The 17723-nt window shown below is 50.8% G+C and overlaps 1 non-coding gene across 1 annotated transcript; it reads right to left on the reverse strand.

Annotated features, from left to right (window-relative positions):
• Positions 1-15736: 15736 nt before the first annotated feature.
• On the reverse strand, positions 15737-15810 carry TRNAK-CUU (transfer RNA lysine (anticodon CUU)). The gene has a single exon. It is a non-coding gene; the product is annotated as a tRNA-Lys (tRNA).
• Positions 15811-17723: the final 1913 nt, after the last annotated feature.

The following is a 17723-nucleotide window of genomic DNA, read 5'->3' on the forward strand; positions in this document are numbered from 1 at the left end:
TCTGACCAGGGAGGACGTTACTGGTGGGCTTTGTGCTCTGTGGCACTGGTTAGGGCTATATTAGTGTGTATGGTCCCCAATTAAGAAATGGAAGGAACTGGTTCCCTTCCTCTGGACTGTTTGTTGTTGGTGTTTTCCCAACTGTCAGAGGAAACATTTTTACAATGAGCATTACATGGCACAGGTCTGTAGTGAGGTCAGCTTAGAGCCGCAGAGGGGGTACATCTTTCTGCAGGGACAGGCCAGGAGTCGCATTGACTGGATTTATGTGAAGGAGAGCACGTCGACAGCCCAGTGCACGGTGGTGCCAATGGACAGTTCAGATCACACAGCTCTCACCTTGTGCTCAATGTGGGCAATTCCCTGACCAGGGGCGGCGTTATGTATTTTTCCGCCCCAAGCAGAGTCAGGTTGCACCTCTGGCTCTTACTATGAAGGTTGAAGTTACAATTCCCTGTTTGGGTGCACAATCTGCTTAAGCCCCCACCCAGCAATCGGGGGGAACTAACCCTGGCCACTGGGTGCCTCGAAGAGGTGATACTCTCCCCACTCACAACCACTGAGTATAGAAAAAAAACTAAGAAAAAGGAGGAAAATCACCTTGTATTAACTTGGGAAAACACCACAATCAGGATTCATAACACAACACTATGAGCAAAACACCCACCCACAGTGCGCTGGGCAGTGGTCTTTTGCCTCGGGCTCTTAAATCCAGACACCAAAAGCTCTTTGGATGTGTCCCTCCCTTCACTGCACCTCACCCACAGCTGCTGTCCTGGGTCAGTGAAAACCCAGAGTTCACCTCTCACCTCCCGGGGGGAAAGCCCCTTTCTCCCTCCGCTGTCTGGCCACATTGCCGGCCACTTGCCATTCCACCCTGGCACCGCTCTGCTAGCCCCTCTCTGCTCTGGGATATCTTGTGGTCCCACCAGGAGTGGAACAGGCTCCCTAAAAGCAGGGCCGCCCAGAGGATTCGGGGGCCTGCTGGGGCAAAGCGGAGGAGCAGACATAAAAAAGGCGCCACCGACTGCGGCGCTTGTACTTACTGGGAGGCGCTTTGAGTCTTCAGTGGCAGCGGGTCCTTCACTCACACTGCGTCTTGGGCAGCGCTGAAGGACCCGCCGCCGAAGTGCATCCGAAGACCCAGAGTGAGTGAAGGGCCCGCTGCCAAAGTGCCGCCGAAGAGCCAGACTGCTGCTGGGCCAGTAAAATGTAAAAAGGAGCCTCTAGCCAGGGAAGGGATTCTCGGCCAGGGCTTGTGGGGCGCCTGCAGGGCCCAGGGCCTGGGGCAAATTGCCCCACTTGTCCCCCTTTGGGCAGCCCTGCCTAAAAGTAGCAGTCACCAGAGCCCAAACAGTAGCCCCCTCCCTGCCACTCGAGGCCACGCCCCTGCCCCCCCTTCTCCCCAAGGTCCCGCTGCTATGCTGCCTCTTCCCCCCAAGGCCCCGCCTCCCGCTCACTGTTCTCCGCTCCCTCCCCACGCTCACTCGCCCTTACGGTCATTACAAAGGGGCAAGGCAGAGCCCTCCCATTTTGAAAAGTCCTGGGGTGTTGTTCCCCCCTGTTCAAGCACCCCTGGGGCCCTGCACTTCACACAGCTCTCCCTGATTTCAGCTGTTAGTGAGGGAGCCTCACTGCTAGTGCAGACTGGGCAGTTTGTTGGATGAGAGACGCTGTCCCAAAGCAGGACTAATGCTTAGACCTGGTGATCAGTGATTTCAGATCTGTTGGTCTGCAGCAAGACTCTGCAGTGAGTCTTAACCAGCTCTGTTATTACACAGGGAAGAACAAAAGGGTCAAATGGGGCCTGGAACCCTTAAGAAGAATCCACCTCACCGAGTACAACACTTGTCGCTACCGGCTCTCAGCTCCACTGAGAATGTTTTGGGGTCACTCCTCGCCCTTATCAACCTAGGGGTCTTGGAGAATAACAGCTAACAGGTGCTCCAGTGGCACAACTGGCTAGTGCACAGTACTTATAGGGCAGTGCTGAGAGGAGCTATACTGAGGTTGTGAATTCAAACCTCCCATGGAGCACTAGCTTTTATTCACCAAGTGATGTCACCCCCTCATTTGTCCTGTGGAATGTAGAATCCGGCCCAGGGGACACTGAGGCAGGGGAGGAGACAAAAATGCCCCCTCAACTATTACCTTCTCTCCAGAGCACAGGTCAGAATCTACAATCATTTCTCCCCTACCAGCCCCTGTGCCAAGATCCCTCCCCTGGCGTCTGTACTATTGACAAAGACTAAGTGACAGGGGCCAAACACTCAAATCCCACCTGGTGCGGGGAGCCAGGTTTGCTCTTCAAATTCTGTCGTTGATACATTTCCAGGCCTGGGAAAGGCCCACAACAGCATTGAATGGGAAGCTGCCTACAGAACAGTGACACTGCACAGAGCTCCTGTGGAGGAGGGGTGGGAATTCGTAACATTTTGAGGCTTGTTTGGGAAATGAGCCTTTGCTGACAAGGTTTGTCTCTGTTCATATTTCCCCTTCAGGTGTTATGTTGAGGGATCTTTAGTATATTTCTGTGAGGTTAATAACTATCTCCTCAACTTTATTTACTCAACTTAAAAATTTGTGTCACCTGATTTTTGTATCTCCCTGTGAAAATACAACTGACACGTGTGGCTTTCTAGAGGGGGTCATGATGTTAAAGTTGGGGAATTCAGTCTCTGTACTTCTGGGAGGGGGTTTTGCTTTTTTACAGCTGACTCACTGCCAGGCAGACTGGGCTGTTAGCTGCACCCACTGTCCTTGCCAGGGGCCCCTGCTGACCCCTGGGCGGCTGCACTGCCGTGCTGGGGTGACTCTGCAGGGGAAGAAGCTGCTGTGGAGCAATGTAGAGCAGGTGCAGGAAGGAGACGGGGTCACTATTCGCATTCTGAAGTGCACAATTTTTCATATTTGGGAATGTCCAAGAACAATTCTAGGGGAAGGTGAATGCAGAGCAGTGACAGTGGAGGTGTCCAGACCTCCAATGGGGGCAGCATGGAAATTAATAATGGGAAGATCATTTGCGAAACTTCACTTGTCTTCACTGACAAGATTTTTCTCTGTTCTTATTTCACGTTGTGGTGTTATTTAGAGGAGTCAGGATATATTTTTACTATATTAATTAAACACTTAATTTTATTTAATTGTAAGCAGAGTCAGGATAAGCTCTACCCTGACATCTGGTGGAAAGAATTTCAGAGAGTGTATTTGCATAGGCACGCCTACCCTATCCCAGACTACCGAGCTGTGGGACTGCTTGGTGACAAATGACTCACCCTCAGTTGGGTGGTACTTGCTAGACAAGGGACATGGGTTCCAAAACCCAGTGAATTGTGAGAAGCTGGGGAGAGGTATGTGTGTGTGATGGTGCAGTCTTCTTGTGGAGCCAGCAGTACCATTTCCACTCTCTTCACTGTGGAATGTCAGAATTGATTTTTTTATTCCCTCAAGAATCTAAATACCGATTATGGAGCTGAACTCACTTTTGGCTAATGGTGCACTAGCACTGAGGTTCCCCTACTAAGAGCTGAGATCACTGAGAGTTGAAATCACTAAAGAGCTGCAATTACTGAGCTGAGAGCACTGAGTACTGTGCTAGCTAGTAGGGGAGCCTGAAGCTATACTTTGGAACCGAGCAGCTGGTGGAGTGGAGCAGTTGTGGGGACGGCTGGAGCAGATCATGGGACAGCTGGTGGCAGCGGAGCGGCTGGCAGAGCGGAGTAGCTGTGGGATGGGTGGAGCGGCCCAGAGAGCGAGCGGAGCCGAGCAGTTTGCAGGGAGAACTAGAGCAGCTCATGGAGCAGAGCAGTTGGTGGAGCGGAGCAGTTTCTGAGGACGGCTGGAGGAGCAGAGTGGAGCAGCTGGTAAAGCGGAGCAGTTCGTGGAGAAGGCGGAAGCAGAACCCACGGAGAGGCAGGGCAGTTGGCCCCGGACCACGTAAGGTGCCCCTTTCTACCCAGGCTGGGGGGAGGGACCTCTACAGATAAACTCTCGAACTCTGGGGTGGCATTGACCAGAGACTTTTGGGTTGTTGGACTTTGGGGTGATTGGACTTAAACCCCTAAGGCGAAAAAGGACAGTGCCAAACGTACTTGGAGGTGGGTTTTTGTTTATGGTTTGTGTTATAACCCTGTTTGTGGTGTTTCTCCAATGGGATGCCGCATTGATTCCTTCCTTTATTAAAAAGATTTTGCTACACTCAGACTCCGTGCTTGCGAGAGGGGAAGTATTGCCTCCTAGAGGCGCCCAGGGGGGTGTGGTATGTGAGTGTCCCAGGTCACTGGGTGGGGGCTCGAGCCAGTTATGCATTGTGTTATGAAACGGAACCCCTGGATACTGAACCCGGCCCTTGTTGCTGCCAACTCAGAGAGGCAGAAGGGTTACATAATCAAGCCAAAAACTTAGTGTCACTTATTTTTTTCTCTGTCCTAGCAAGAATGAATTGAATTTTGTGACTTTCTGGAAAGTGCAGAGAGATTAAATGTGGGGAATTCAGTCTCAGTGTTTGTGAGCTGATGTTTTCCTCTCACAGGTCAGTGCCTGCATTGAAATAGCAAGAGGAATCTAAGGGCTGCTGTACGCTGGGCACTGAACTGGAAGAGCGACATTTCTCAGGGTGTGAAGCCCACCCCCCAAACCCATAGAGTTAAGGTGACCTAAGCCCTGATTAGATAGTGCTAAATAAAAGGAAGAATTGTTCTGTCCATGTAGCTATTACAGGGATGGGAAAACCCCTCCAGTCACTGTCTACTCCAGAGTGCTATAGCAGTGCCACAGCAGTGTTTGAAGTGTAGACAGAGTGAAACTAGATCTGGCTCCAGTTTGCACTGTGGATGCTCAGGCACATACAGTATGTCTACACTAGGGGATTATTCCGATTTTACAGAAACCAATTTTTGGAAACAGATTGTGTAAAGTTGAGGGCACACGGCCACACTAAGCACATTAATTTGGCTGTGAGCACAGTTATGCCCCAATGTCACAGAAACTGGTAAATAATCCCAGTGCCCAGACGTGAAGGCATCTGAACTACAGACCACAGCAAACCTGGCCCCCAAAGCACAGGGGGGATTGGGGGTTTGTTCTCCTTGCTTAGCCATGTGCAGTCGCACAGAGAGCGCGTTTAAAAGTCTCTCCTCCCACAGAGCGGGAATGGGAAATGATTCTCAATTTGAAGCCTGATGTGAATGAGGATGTCTGGACCAAGGGGCCAGGGACTGGCCTTTGCTAGAGAAACCACTGTCAAGTTTTAGCAAATTAGGAAAAATCAGCAAATAAGAACAACCTCAGGTATCAGTAACAAAATCCCACAGGGAGCAGTTTCTGGCACTACACCTGCACAACTCTGCTCCCCGCTCTTCTCGGGCTCCTGCTCTCTGCTTAGCTCAACTCTGCTCTGGCCCAGGCAGTTCCCGCTCCCATGGAGGATGGGACCACGGCCAGCTATAGGAACTGCAGGATCCAATTCGAATACCTGGCAGTGGTCCAGGTCTTCAGCGGCACTTCGGCAGTGGGTCCTTCACTCGCTCCAAGTCTTCCATGGCACTGAAGGACCCGCCACCGAAATGCCACTGAAGACCTGGAGTGAGTGAAGGACCCACAGCTGAAGTGCCACTGAAGACTCAAGCTGCCGCCAGATGAGTAAAAATTAAAAAGTTAGGCTCTCTTCTTTAAGGCGTGGGGCCCTTATAGGTGCAGGCATGGGGCCCTCTTAGGTGCGGGGTCCAGTTTGGGGGAATCGGGGGAATTGACCTAAAGCTGGCACTGGATGGGACCCCCTGGCCTGGTGACTCCCTCATTACACTGCCCAGCCTGTCAGTCCAGCTAACTTGGAGCTTTGGCCTCTCCCCATTGCCCCTGGGGACTGTCAGTCTCAGGGGCCTGATTTCCCACTGACCCTTTCCACCTCTATTGGTGCTAGGAACTAGCCAACCGAACCCCCCACCCCCCCCACCACCACACACACTAAGTTTTAGTAAAGGGTCAACAGTCCCTTACACAAGCCAGCCCCGTGAGGGTCACTGATGGCCAGAGAAGGCAGCACAAGCTGTTTCCATGGTGTAATGGGCAACACTTGGGACACTGAATCCTGCAATCTGAGTTCAACTCTCAGTGGGACCTGGTGTTGGCTTGTGGTAAAGCCCTGGAGCTCACAGTCCTCAACTTCCCTGTCTCTAGTTGTACAAGAGTGAGTCTTTTCCCTCCTGCTGGGTGACTCACCCACGGGAGCCAGGTCTTTGGTCGTGATGGCCACAATGGGTTGGGGCTCTAAAACTTGCCACCCTAGTTGCTGATTCCTGCAGTTTGACATGGTGGTTGGGATTCTCGCTGCTTCAGCTGGTGCCCACAAGTTTGGCCCCTGTGCTTCCTGCCACACTTTTCCTCTGGCCCACATGGCGCTTGAAGAAAGGAGTGCCAGGGCTGGGATTAATAGTCAGGGCTTGGCAGGACGGAGGAAGAGCCCCAGGCTGGAGCCCCACACACCTTCCCTCCTCCGGGCACCTAGAGCAGAGGCAGCCCAGCTCTGTCTACTGGATACCTCGGCAGAGTAGGTGAGTTCATGGAAATACAGTCTGGTCCCAAAGCCTCCTCCAACCCTGCTCATCACTAGCTGTCAGGGGAGAGCTCATTCACACCTCGCTTACAAATCATCATTTGAAATTCTAAGGGTACATCTTCACTACCCGCCGTATCGGCGGGTAGCAATCGATTGCTCGGGGATCGATATATCGCGTCTCATCTAGACGCGATATATCGATCCCCAAAAACTCTTATATCGATTCCGTAACTCCACCAACCCGAATGGAGTTGCGGAATCGACAGGGGGAGCCATGGACATCGATCCTGCGCCGTGAGGACGGTGAGTAATTCGATCTTAGATACTTCAACTTCAGCTACGTTATTCACGTAGCTGAAGTTGCGTATCTGAGATTGATTTTCCCCCGTAGTGTAGACCAGCCCTTAGGTTGGTCAACATTGCTGAAGCCAATGCCCCGACATTGTCAGCAAACACAACAGCTGCGTGAGGAAACCTGGCTTTGTCCAGACTTTCCAAACCTATTTAACTTTCTCAAGTACAAGTATTTTTCATACGTTGTACCTGCTTTTAAAGTGTGTGTTAACGTTTCAATTTCCATTCAAATTTGCAACCAATGACAACATTGGCAGAGCTGCATGTAACTAGTTGACAACTGGGGGGCGGGGTGTTGGGGAAATTCGAGGGAGGGGGTGCACAGCTCCCTGGCTGTGGGGCGTATAGGGAATGCCCAGTTTCACTGAATTGAGTCTCCTACTGCAGCACCTCAGTAGGTTACATCAGAGAGGAGCTGCAGGGTCTAGGCAGTGGGATGCCTGTGCCTTTAAGAGCCCAGCCCTGGGAAGCCCATGCTGAGAGGTGCTGGCTGTGGGAGGGGAAATAAAAAAGTCCCTCTGCTCCCTGCCCCATGTTTGCAAACACTGGAGTCTCAGCCCCCCGGGGTAACTGTTACCTCTCTGCCCCTGCCTGTGCCGGGGTTTGACCCTCTGGCAGCATCTCTCCCTGGGCTTAACTCCGGCTCCTTCCCTCGTCCCTGATTTTGCCCTTCAGCCCCTCTCCTAACTCTGCCTCCAGCTGCTTAACCCCCCCCGACCAACCCATTTCCACCCCCTGCTCAGACCCTGGCCACCCTCTTCTCTGATTTGCTCCCCTTTGCCCCTTGTTAATCCCTGTAAAAAGTAGGGGGTGCTGGGTCCCATTCTTGGGGGGGAGGCGGGCTGGGCACCTGGCCCCTGCCTGCCCAATGCTCAAAGCACCCCCCACGATCTTGCGGATGTTTGCCAAGTGCTGCAGGGTCACCTGCAGTGGGGAGAGAGACACGGTTAGGGGGTGATGTAGCCAAGGATGCCTCACCCAACACTGAGATGCAGCCACCTCTGGGGTGGGTTGCACAAGTCAGCAAATGAATTTGCAACAGGAAACGCACTGAAAGGCCGAAGCAGCTGCAGGAAGTGGAGAAAAAGCAGGAGCCCTGGATCCCAGCCCTGCCCCTCTCCGACTCTACCCCCTAACCTCCACTTTCCTCCCAGAGTTGGGGGGAGAACCCAAGAGTCTTGATCCCCAGCCTTGCTCACCCCCATATTTCGATATGACTCCATCCAATAGCTGCCTCCCCAAATTGCAGGGCAGCACCACAGGGCAGACCAGGGACCTGCCTGTTTGCACAGGATGGGCGACGCCAGTGCCCCAGGGTGCGGAGAGATGATGCTAAGGGAGAAGCAGGCAGCAGACAGCCTCCATGACAGAGAAGGAAGTTCTAGGGGGTGCCATGCTGCAAGGAGTGAGGGAGGTTGGCAGGGAATGGAAGGATCTTCCCTCACAGCAGGTGCGTCTGTTTCCCCACCGCAATTCCTTCCCAGCCCAACCCCGGCCCAGGCTAATCCCGGCCCAGCTACCAGGGTTAAATTTGGCCTGGATTTCCCAGCTGCTGGTGGAGGGGAATGGGGCTGGGGAGCATGAGTATCTACTCCCCCTTCCCCAGACACAGTTGCATGGGAACTGACCAAAGGAGCCTGCAGCACTGCTGCCTAGAGGAAACTGAGGCATCAGCCAGTGACAGACACATCATGGCTCTCCTCATCCTCATCCTCTTTTCCATATACAACCTGGCGAGGGGAAGGGGGTAAGCTCAGGGCAGTTGCACAGTTAACCTGTGGAACTCCTTGCCAGAGGATGTTGTGAAGGCCAAGACTATAACAGCGTTCAAAAAAGAACTAGATAAGATTATGGTGGATAGGTCCATCAAGGGCTATTAGCCAGGGTGGGCAGGGATGGTGCCTGTAGCCTGTTTGCCAGAAGCTGGGAATGGGCGGCAGGGGATGGATCACTTGATGATTCCCTGCTCTGTTCATTCCCTCTGGGGCACCTGGCACTGGCCACTGTCAGAAGACAGGAGAATACTGGGCTAGGTGGACTTTGCGTCTGAACCAGTCTGGCCGCTCTTATGTCTCCCTTGGCGCAGCAGTGACACCCAGTGGGCAGTCAGAGTAATGCACAGAAGGTGTTTTCCTTGGCGCAGCAGTGACAGCCAGTGGCCAATCAGGGTAACACACAGAGCATGTTTCCCTTGGAGCAGCAGTGACACCTCGTGGTCATTCAGGGTAATGCACAGAAAGCGTTTCCATTGATAGAGCAATGACACCCAGCGGTCAGGTGGTGTAATGCACAGCGTGTGTCTGCCTTCTAGGAGCAGTGACACCCACGGACCAGTCACGGTAAGGCACAGAGTGTATTTCTCACCAAGCTGGGTAATGCACAGAGCATGTTTCCCATGGAGCAGCAGTGACACCCAGTGACCAGCAGGAGTGGCATCAGACTCTTTTCGTTTGGTGGGAGACTGAGGTGGGTAGACAAAAAAAATTGGGGGGCTGTGCCCCCCATCACCTGGCCTCTCCCATGCCTCTGCTCCTTCTCAGTTAAAGGCCAGGCTCATCTCCTCTCCCACTGGCCAGGGTTTACAGCAATACAACCTTTATTAAAATAAAATAGTGAACAGTTTACTTTCAATAAGCTAAATCTGTCCAAATTTTAGTATTAAATCCAAAGTTCTTAAAGATCCCATCAACAACCAAAACCTAAATGAAAATTTGAAACCAAAAACAATGCTTAATTTAAAACCCAAACATTAAGAAAAACTTTGTTTTTAAAAATAAAAACTAACAAATGCCATAAATTAATAATTTCAAGGTTTTATCAAAAAGGTGTGCTACAGCAGGATGATAAAATAACATCAAATAAATAAGCCTGAACTCTAAAACCTCCTATAAAGGAATTGAATCCTTGAATACTGGCCAAATCTGTATAAAATATGCAGAAGTATGTCAAAACTGGTGTTGCAGGTCAGCCATTCGAATCCAGCAAATGTCAATTAAAATCTCCATTCCAACTTAAAAAACCAAAACAACCCAATAAACCAAAACAGTCACCGCCTGAAACAAACCTGCACAGAAGCAAAATTAAACCTGTGCCAACATTGGAACAAATGATGTAAATGTCTAATTCTAACTTCTTGTTTCTTGCAGGAGGAAAGTGTTTTGCACCCCAGTAACCAGGCTATCACTGCAGCTTTCCTTTCACGAAATAAGATTTTTACCAAATATAAATTGCCCTCAAATTTCTCTAAGAGAAATTGAAATTGTATCTTTGCACTAATATCCCAAGTGTGCAAGTCCATCCCCTCAGAGCAGCCCCACACCCTGAGCCCAGGGGAGAATCCCAACTAGTTTGGGCATTTGTAACCCTGGGGCCTGAAGCTGATGAGAGAAAGGGAAGTGAGCCATCTTGGAGCTTTCCGATACCACCTGCTGGGAGCACAGGGAATTGACTGAGCGACGTCCTGGCTGATTTTGACCTTGTTCTCCACCAGCAGGCTCCACTGGAGAGCTCGGGAGTGACATGACCATGGGAGCACCCTATGTACATATTAAAATCTGGCATTTGGGGGCCATTGGGGTGAAATGTGGGTACTTTTGGGGTTGGGTCCCACATGCGAAGGGATGTGGACAATTTGGAGAGGGTCCAGCGGCGGGCAATAGAAATGATTAGGAGGCTGGGGCACATGACTTACGAGACCCTACAGGCCATATCCTGTATGTTAAGCTAAGGCAAGGTTAGCATATCTATATTGTGACCTTTTACTAAGAAAGCAAAGTTGACCTGTATCTTGTTACTTAAATAGATAAGTACTCACGCCTGTCTAAGACCTTTACTTAGACCAATCGACAATGGAGAATGGCATAGGGTTTTTTTTTTCAGTATTCTACCCACAGACTTAACAGGTACAACACAAGGGAACTTATGTGCATATGTACATGTCATCAACATGCACAAACATACTAGCCTGTGAAGTAAGCGTACCCTAACGTTTTGTGGGTGAGGAATGAAATTTGGACATAGGAGGAAGGATTTCCGGTGCTTGTGCCCTATAAAAGAGGTAACCCACCTCACTAGAGCACTTCACTCTATCATTCTGACTTACTTCCTCCACTCTCTCTCTATGTACTAGCAGTAGGCTGTACTTGTTCTTAAACTTTAAGTTTCAAGGGAACTAGGCTAAGCTCCATTTCCGTAAGTTTTTATTCTTTGTTTATTAGGTTTTGATTTTAAGTTTAACTTAGTCAAGTAAACCCTAAGTAACAGTAGCTTTTTCTAAGCGCTGCATCTTTCACTCAAGAATTGAGAAACCTGAACTGCAAGGCTGGTTCTGTGTCTCTTACCACCAGGTTATCAAGGAAGTGTGGTAAGAGACATTAACCAAAACTTTGTTGCATATAATGCCCTATGTATCTATTGAATAGCAGTAAAGCAACTGTAACTTTGTAACTCAATTAAATTAAATAAAATGTAAGCTAATAAATTAAATTTTCATCATATTATCCAAATTAATATTATTAGTACACCCTAAATCAGGGTACATGGGACAGAGAGTTGGAGTGCAGGTGGATGAGGGCACTGGCCCTGGGAGTGCAGGCTCTAGGGTGGGGTTAGAATGAGAGGTTCAGGGTGCAGTAGAGGGGACGGGGTTAGGGCAGAGAATTGGGCTGTCAGGGCTCTGGAACAAGACCAGGAAAAAGAGAATTGAGGTGAAAGAGGAAGATCAGGCTAGAGCAGAAAGTGGTGGGGGAAAAAGAAGTTTGAGCTGTAGGTGGGAAGAAAAAACTCAACCCCCCTCTTATCAGGGCATCTAAGAACTAGATGAAAGACATCTCTCCCCCACTGCAATAGCAACTCCAGTGGGCCTGGGCTGAGGGGAGAACTCCTCTCCCCAGCAGCTCCAGCTGGTTTGGGCTACAGACATCTTGCCTCCACAGATCTGGTGTTCTTGGGCTGGGACAGGGGAGGGGCTCCTCTCCTCTCCATTTGGGACATGGCGGGATGAGAGATGTGACAGAGCTTTACGGGAAATCATTATTTGCCTGATTCATGTGCCAGTCCTAGTCTCTGCTGACCCAAACAAGCCATTTATCCTGCATGCTGATGCCAGTTTGGAGGGTTTGGGAGCAGTCTCGTACCAGGAAGTGGAAGGCAAATGTAAATCTGTAGCCTTTGCCAGCTGAGGACTGTCTGATAGCGAAACTTGCTATCCCATCCACCAGCTGCAGTTCTTGGGCTTGAAATGGGCCATCACTGAGAACTTTGGAGACTACTTGTGTGGTGCTCAGTTTCAGGTATGGACAGAGAACAATCCACTGACTTATGTGTTAACAAGGGCTAAGCTGGATGCTGCAGGGCAGAGATGGGTGGCTACTTTTGCTAGCTGTGACTTCAGCATTCAATACCAATGATTTGGTATAATAGGGAGTGTGATTTACCAGGAGCACCAATTCTTGGTTGTGGGGAGGATGTAAGCAGGGTCAGAATGAACTCTACCCTGATATCTGTTGGTGATGTGTTGTAAAAGTCTTTTGTTGCTGATGTGCATGGTCACACCCACCCCGCATTGCATGATGGGGGTGCTTGTCCAAATGGTCATTTCGGCTGCTGTGAGATCCCCAATCTCTTTCTTATTAGGGCAGGAGTAATAAAGTGTAGTTATCCTGGTGATATGAATCAAGGACAGTAGAACGGTCCTTAGCAGTTCATGCTTTTGGGAGTCACCCGAACCTACATATATCTCATTAGGCAAGGGACATGGGTTCCAAAGCATAGTGAAATAAAAAAGGTTGAAAATGAATATTTAAATTTAGTACTATGGGTCTTTTTTGAAGTTTCTAACTGCAGATTTTATGGCTTTTTTTCTTTTCTAGTTTAAAAATAAAGCTCTTTGTAATTGTATTACAAATTCAGTTCTATGCTACAGACCTAAGATCACTAATAGTTAAGTATAAATTTTAGATGTACTTAGAGTGGGGGGTTCTGATCTCACTTACACACTGAAAGTTGTAAGCAACTTCACAGTTAGGTAAAATGCTCTTTTCCACTCTGACTGCATGGAAATTTTGCAGGTTGGACTCAGGGAATGCAGCTGGGGGGCAGGACTGTTGTGGCACATGCCCCATTTCTGCAACCAACATTTGCTACCTCACTCCATAATGCCACACACAGAGCGACCTTTTACCTTTCAGAACCAGAATATATCACAGAAGAGATCTAATAGCATAAGCTTAAGGTGAGGGACTGTAGCACTAACAGCAATTTTAAGAGATTCAAAAATGTCTCTGTCTTTACACACCAGGAACAGCAAAAAGGAAATCAACTAAAACAACCACAGACAGCTAAACACCCATTCTTACCTCCCACATGCTTTTGGCATTTGGAACCCATACCCCTTAATGGTGAGTACTTTTCAGGTGAGGGTGAAGCTGAAGGCTTAACTGAAAACAGTTTAAGAAGTGCTCCTGTCTCTGGCACTCAGCTATCCAGCTCCCAATGGGGTCCAAACCCCAAATAGATCCCTTTTACCCTGTAGAAGCTGTAATATCCTGTGACCAGGACAGCTGCCTAGCAGACTGCGCATCTGCCTGCCAGCGTGAGAGCGCATAAGGTGCTAATCCAGATAGTGATGGCTGGGTGGCAGCGGTCATGAAAAACCAGCAGAATGGTGCAGCAAAAGTGTGCTGGGCCCATAACCCAGAGATTAATGGATCAAAGCCATCCTCTGCTACATGTGTGCTTGCTTCTTTTCCCTCAGGGCCTTCCAGCAAGGCAGTGACCAGCAGAGCACCAAGAGCCTAGGCCATGAGGCTACCTGGACTGAAGGCAAGAGGCAGGCCTGGGTATGGCGAGGGCCTCCTGTCCTGGAATGAGGCTGCAGTACTTCCTGGTCCCCTTTTCCCACCCACACTGGCAGGCAGCGTGTGCTGCGGGAGAACAGGAAGGAGGCTCTCGGGACACCAGGCAGTGCTGTGTGTGTGGCTGTCAGGGGAAAGAGCCTAGGCTCCTGACTCAAACTGCCATTGACTGGCGTGGCTCTGCACACCGTCAGCCAGGGCAGGCCAGGCTGCGGACGTGACTCAGGCGTGAGCAGCATGGCCGCGCTTTCCTGACAAGGCGTGAGGCAGGCCAAGAGCTTTGCACAGCTTACAGGGAAGTGGGAGGGAGGCGTCTTTGAGCCGGCGTGTCTCGTCTGCTTCTCCTTTGCCACTTGGGCGGAGGCGGGGAGAGAGCGAAATGTTCCTGGCTGAAAGTTTTTGTGCTCGGCCTTGAGGATTAAACCTGAGCCTCTGGAACAGCTGCTGGGAGATGGGTTTCTGAATGACATCCAGCCCGGTCTTCGGGCCACTAGCTGAACGCACTGAGGCCAAGAGGCAGCAAAATGGGACCTTTGAGGCTCTCCGCAGGCAGAGCCAGCTTTAGGAAGTGCGGGGCCCAATTCGAACATATTCGGCGGGGCCCCGGCAGGGATGACTAAAAAAAAAACCATGTAAATAAAAGCCTTTCATTTCTTAGCAGCCGGTTCCCTGTAAAAAGTTCTGATTTAAGGGATGTGCCACAGTATGTATTTTTTGTACCAATAGGGTTACCATACATCCATATTTTTAAAAATTTCTCCCAAATGGTCTATTTAAGAACCAAAAAGCTGGACATGTCCAGGAAAATACGGATGTATGTTAACCCTACCTAAAATTCTTTTTTAAAAAGATGGGCCTGAACTAGAAATGAGCTCCGTTTCACATGTGTGGGTCCCCGCCACTCCCTGGGGGTGTGCTAGGGTGACCAGATGTCCCGATTTTATAGGGACAGTCCCGATTTGGGGGGTCTTTTGCTTATATAGGATCCTATTACCCCCCACCCTGTTCCAATTTTTCACACTTGCTGTCTGGTCACCCTAAGATGTGCACATGTGTGGGTCACAGCTGTTCACTGCCCCTCTCATTGCAGTGTGTGTGCAGGGTTACTGCCCTGGGAACTGCAGGGCACCAGTGGACATGGGGCTGGCTGGAGGCAGGGCAGGGGCTGACTGGAGGTCGGGGCTGGCTGCAAGCAGGGCAAGGCGTGCGGGGCTGGCTGCAGACAGGACAGGGGGTGCAGGACTGGCTGCAAATGTGCTGGCTGCAGGCAGGGCAGGGTGTGTGGGACTGGCTGCTGACAGGGGCTGGCAGCAGGCAGGGGGATGTGGGGTGGAGTGGGCTGGTTGGCTTCAGGCAGGGACTCAGGGGAGTGCGCAGGGGTTGGCAGGCCTGGAGACAGAGGAGTGTGGGACTGGCTGGCTTAAGGCAGGGGAGTGCGGCAAGGGTTGACTGGAGACAGGGCACGGGGTGCGGGGCTGGTGCAGGCAGGGCAGGGGGTGCAGCAGGGGCTGGCTGTGGGCAGGGGTGCGGGTACAGGGGGTACAGCCTACCCTGTACGGTAAGTGCCCCCTCCTCCACCAAGGTAGCAGCAGCAGCCCAGGGCTCGGGGGCTATTTAAAGGGCCTGGGGCTCCCCTGCTTCCACCGCCCCAGCCCTTTGAATAGCCGCGGGAGCCCTGGGGAAGTGGCGGGGCTCCGGGGGCTGTTTAAAGGGCCGGGGCGGTAGAAGCAAGGGGAGCCCCAGACTTTTTAAATAGCCCCCAAGTCTCCAGCAGTGGGGCTCTGGTGGCAATTTAAACAGCCTGAGGCTCCAGTCCCTGCTGGGAGCCCCAGGCCCTTTAAATTGCCCCCTGGGGAAGTTGGGCCACCCTAGTACAGTGCACCAGCTTGGGCCCGATTCAGGGGAATTGGTTGAATTGGCCTAAAGCCGGCCCTGCCCGCAGGAAAGCAAGGAAGTAGCACAGGCTTATCACTGTCCCTGGGTGGGCTTGAACCACCATCCTTTCAGTTAAGAGCCAAATGTGCTGACCCATTGCACCACAGAGACACAGACAGGCCAGGCTGTATGGAGCACAACAGTCAGGAATGAGCTCAGGGTCCAGTCTAGCACATGCATGCAGTGGTTGGACAAGCAACAGCAAGGAACTGGACTGGTGCGGAGTGAAAGATCTGTGGGAAGGAACCGAAAATAGTACTGGGGCTGCAGTACAGGGCTTGCATACACTTTCTTTGGCCTGTTTTGCTGGAAGAGTTAGCAGGGCAAGCTTGTTAGTCACAGGTAAGGGGGTGAGTTTATGCAAATTCTGGACTCTGGGACCACAGCTGGGGTGGCACATGCACCCTCTCTGCAACCAACCTTTGTTATTTCACTCCATAACAGCACACACAAAGCAACCTTTTACCTTTCAGCACCAAAATATACTGTAGAAGAAATCTAATAGCCTAACTTTAAGATGAGAAACTTCAGTACTAACAACAATTCTAAAGATATTCAAAAATATCTCTGTCTTTAGACACCAGACACAACATCAATCAGACCAAGAACAAACATCTATTCCTATTTCCCACACAGTTGGGGAGGGGGGGGGGTTGGACCCCATACCCCTTAATGATGAGTCCTTTCCAGGCGAGGGGCAAGCTCTCAGGCCTCAAATGCCAGGTACAGTTACTCTCTCCTTGATCCAAACTAAACAGGAAAATACACTTGATTACTCCTGCCCCAATAACAAAGAGATGGGGGATCCCACAGCAGCTGAAATGACCATTTGGACAAGCACTCCCCTCATGCAATCTGGGGTGGGTGTAACCATGCAAATGACATCAGCCCCAAAAGGCCTTTACAACAGATCACCAACAGATGGCAGGGTAGAGTTCATACCGACCCTGCTTAAACTAGATTGTGGCAAAGATTAAAAAACACTGAATGTTAAAACTCACCAAACGCGGGTGAATCCATTCTCATTGTCGTACCCGCTTCTTAAACTCCACACCTGAACGTAGCCCTCACATGGACAACATACCCTCCTAACTCAGTGTCTGTACGTTAACCTTTTACCCCCAGTCAGGGCTATGGCAGATTCTGTATTCCTTACGCCACCTGATCTTAAACCGAACTTCGCACCCCTTGGGTAATCTGTACATTGTTCCCTGATCACCAGAAACTTCTACACCTAAATGCTGTACCGTACACCTTTTTCTTCTTTGAACGTCATCTTACTAAAATGTTGACATTTGTTCGAGATCCCGGCTCCTGTTCCCTTGCAAGGCGTGTGCCTTTGCTCCAGGTTTTAGTCTGCTAATACAGCGGGGGCAGGGTGGGGGCCGATTGAGCCAGAGGCGCTTGCCTGCTGCAGACACGGATCAAAGGCTGAACCTCATCCCCCATGAGCTGAAGGCTTAATTGAAAACAGTTTAAGCAGTACTCTTGTCTCCGGCACTCAGCTACCCAGCTCCCAGTGGGGTCCAAACCCCAAATAGATCCTTTTTACCCTGTAGAAGCTGTAAAAGCCTGTGACCAGGGCAGCTGCCTAGCAGCCGGCGCATATGCCTGCCAGCGTGAGAGCTCGTAAGGCACTAATCCAGATAGAGGTGGCTGGGTGGCAGGGGGAGTAAAGAGCCAGCAGAGTGGTGCAGCGGACGCGTGCTGGGCCCATAACCCAGAGGTCAATGGATCAAAGCCATTCTCTGATACACGAGCACTTGTCTCTTTTCCCTCTGGGCCTTCAAGCGATCAAAACCCTCGGCTTGCGGGCCCAGCTCTGTCTGCCATGTGCCTGGGCAGCAGCAGGACAGTCTCAAGAGAGCAGCTCCCACCCATTATCTCTTGTAGTGGAAAGGAAGTAGAATTGTGGTTGGACTTTTGCTATTTCTGTTCAGGGAGTCAGTGGCTGTGAGGCAACCCTTACTGATAATGGCAGGGGAAGAGTTCTCTCTTCTGCATTGATGCTGCAATTTTTTGTT

This window comes from Gopherus flavomarginatus, chromosome 7, assembly GCF_025201925.1.
Source record: "Gopherus flavomarginatus isolate rGopFla2 chromosome 7, rGopFla2.mat.asm, whole genome shotgun sequence".
NCBI classification, from domain to species: Eukaryota; Metazoa; Chordata; order Testudines; family Testudinidae; genus Gopherus; species Gopherus flavomarginatus.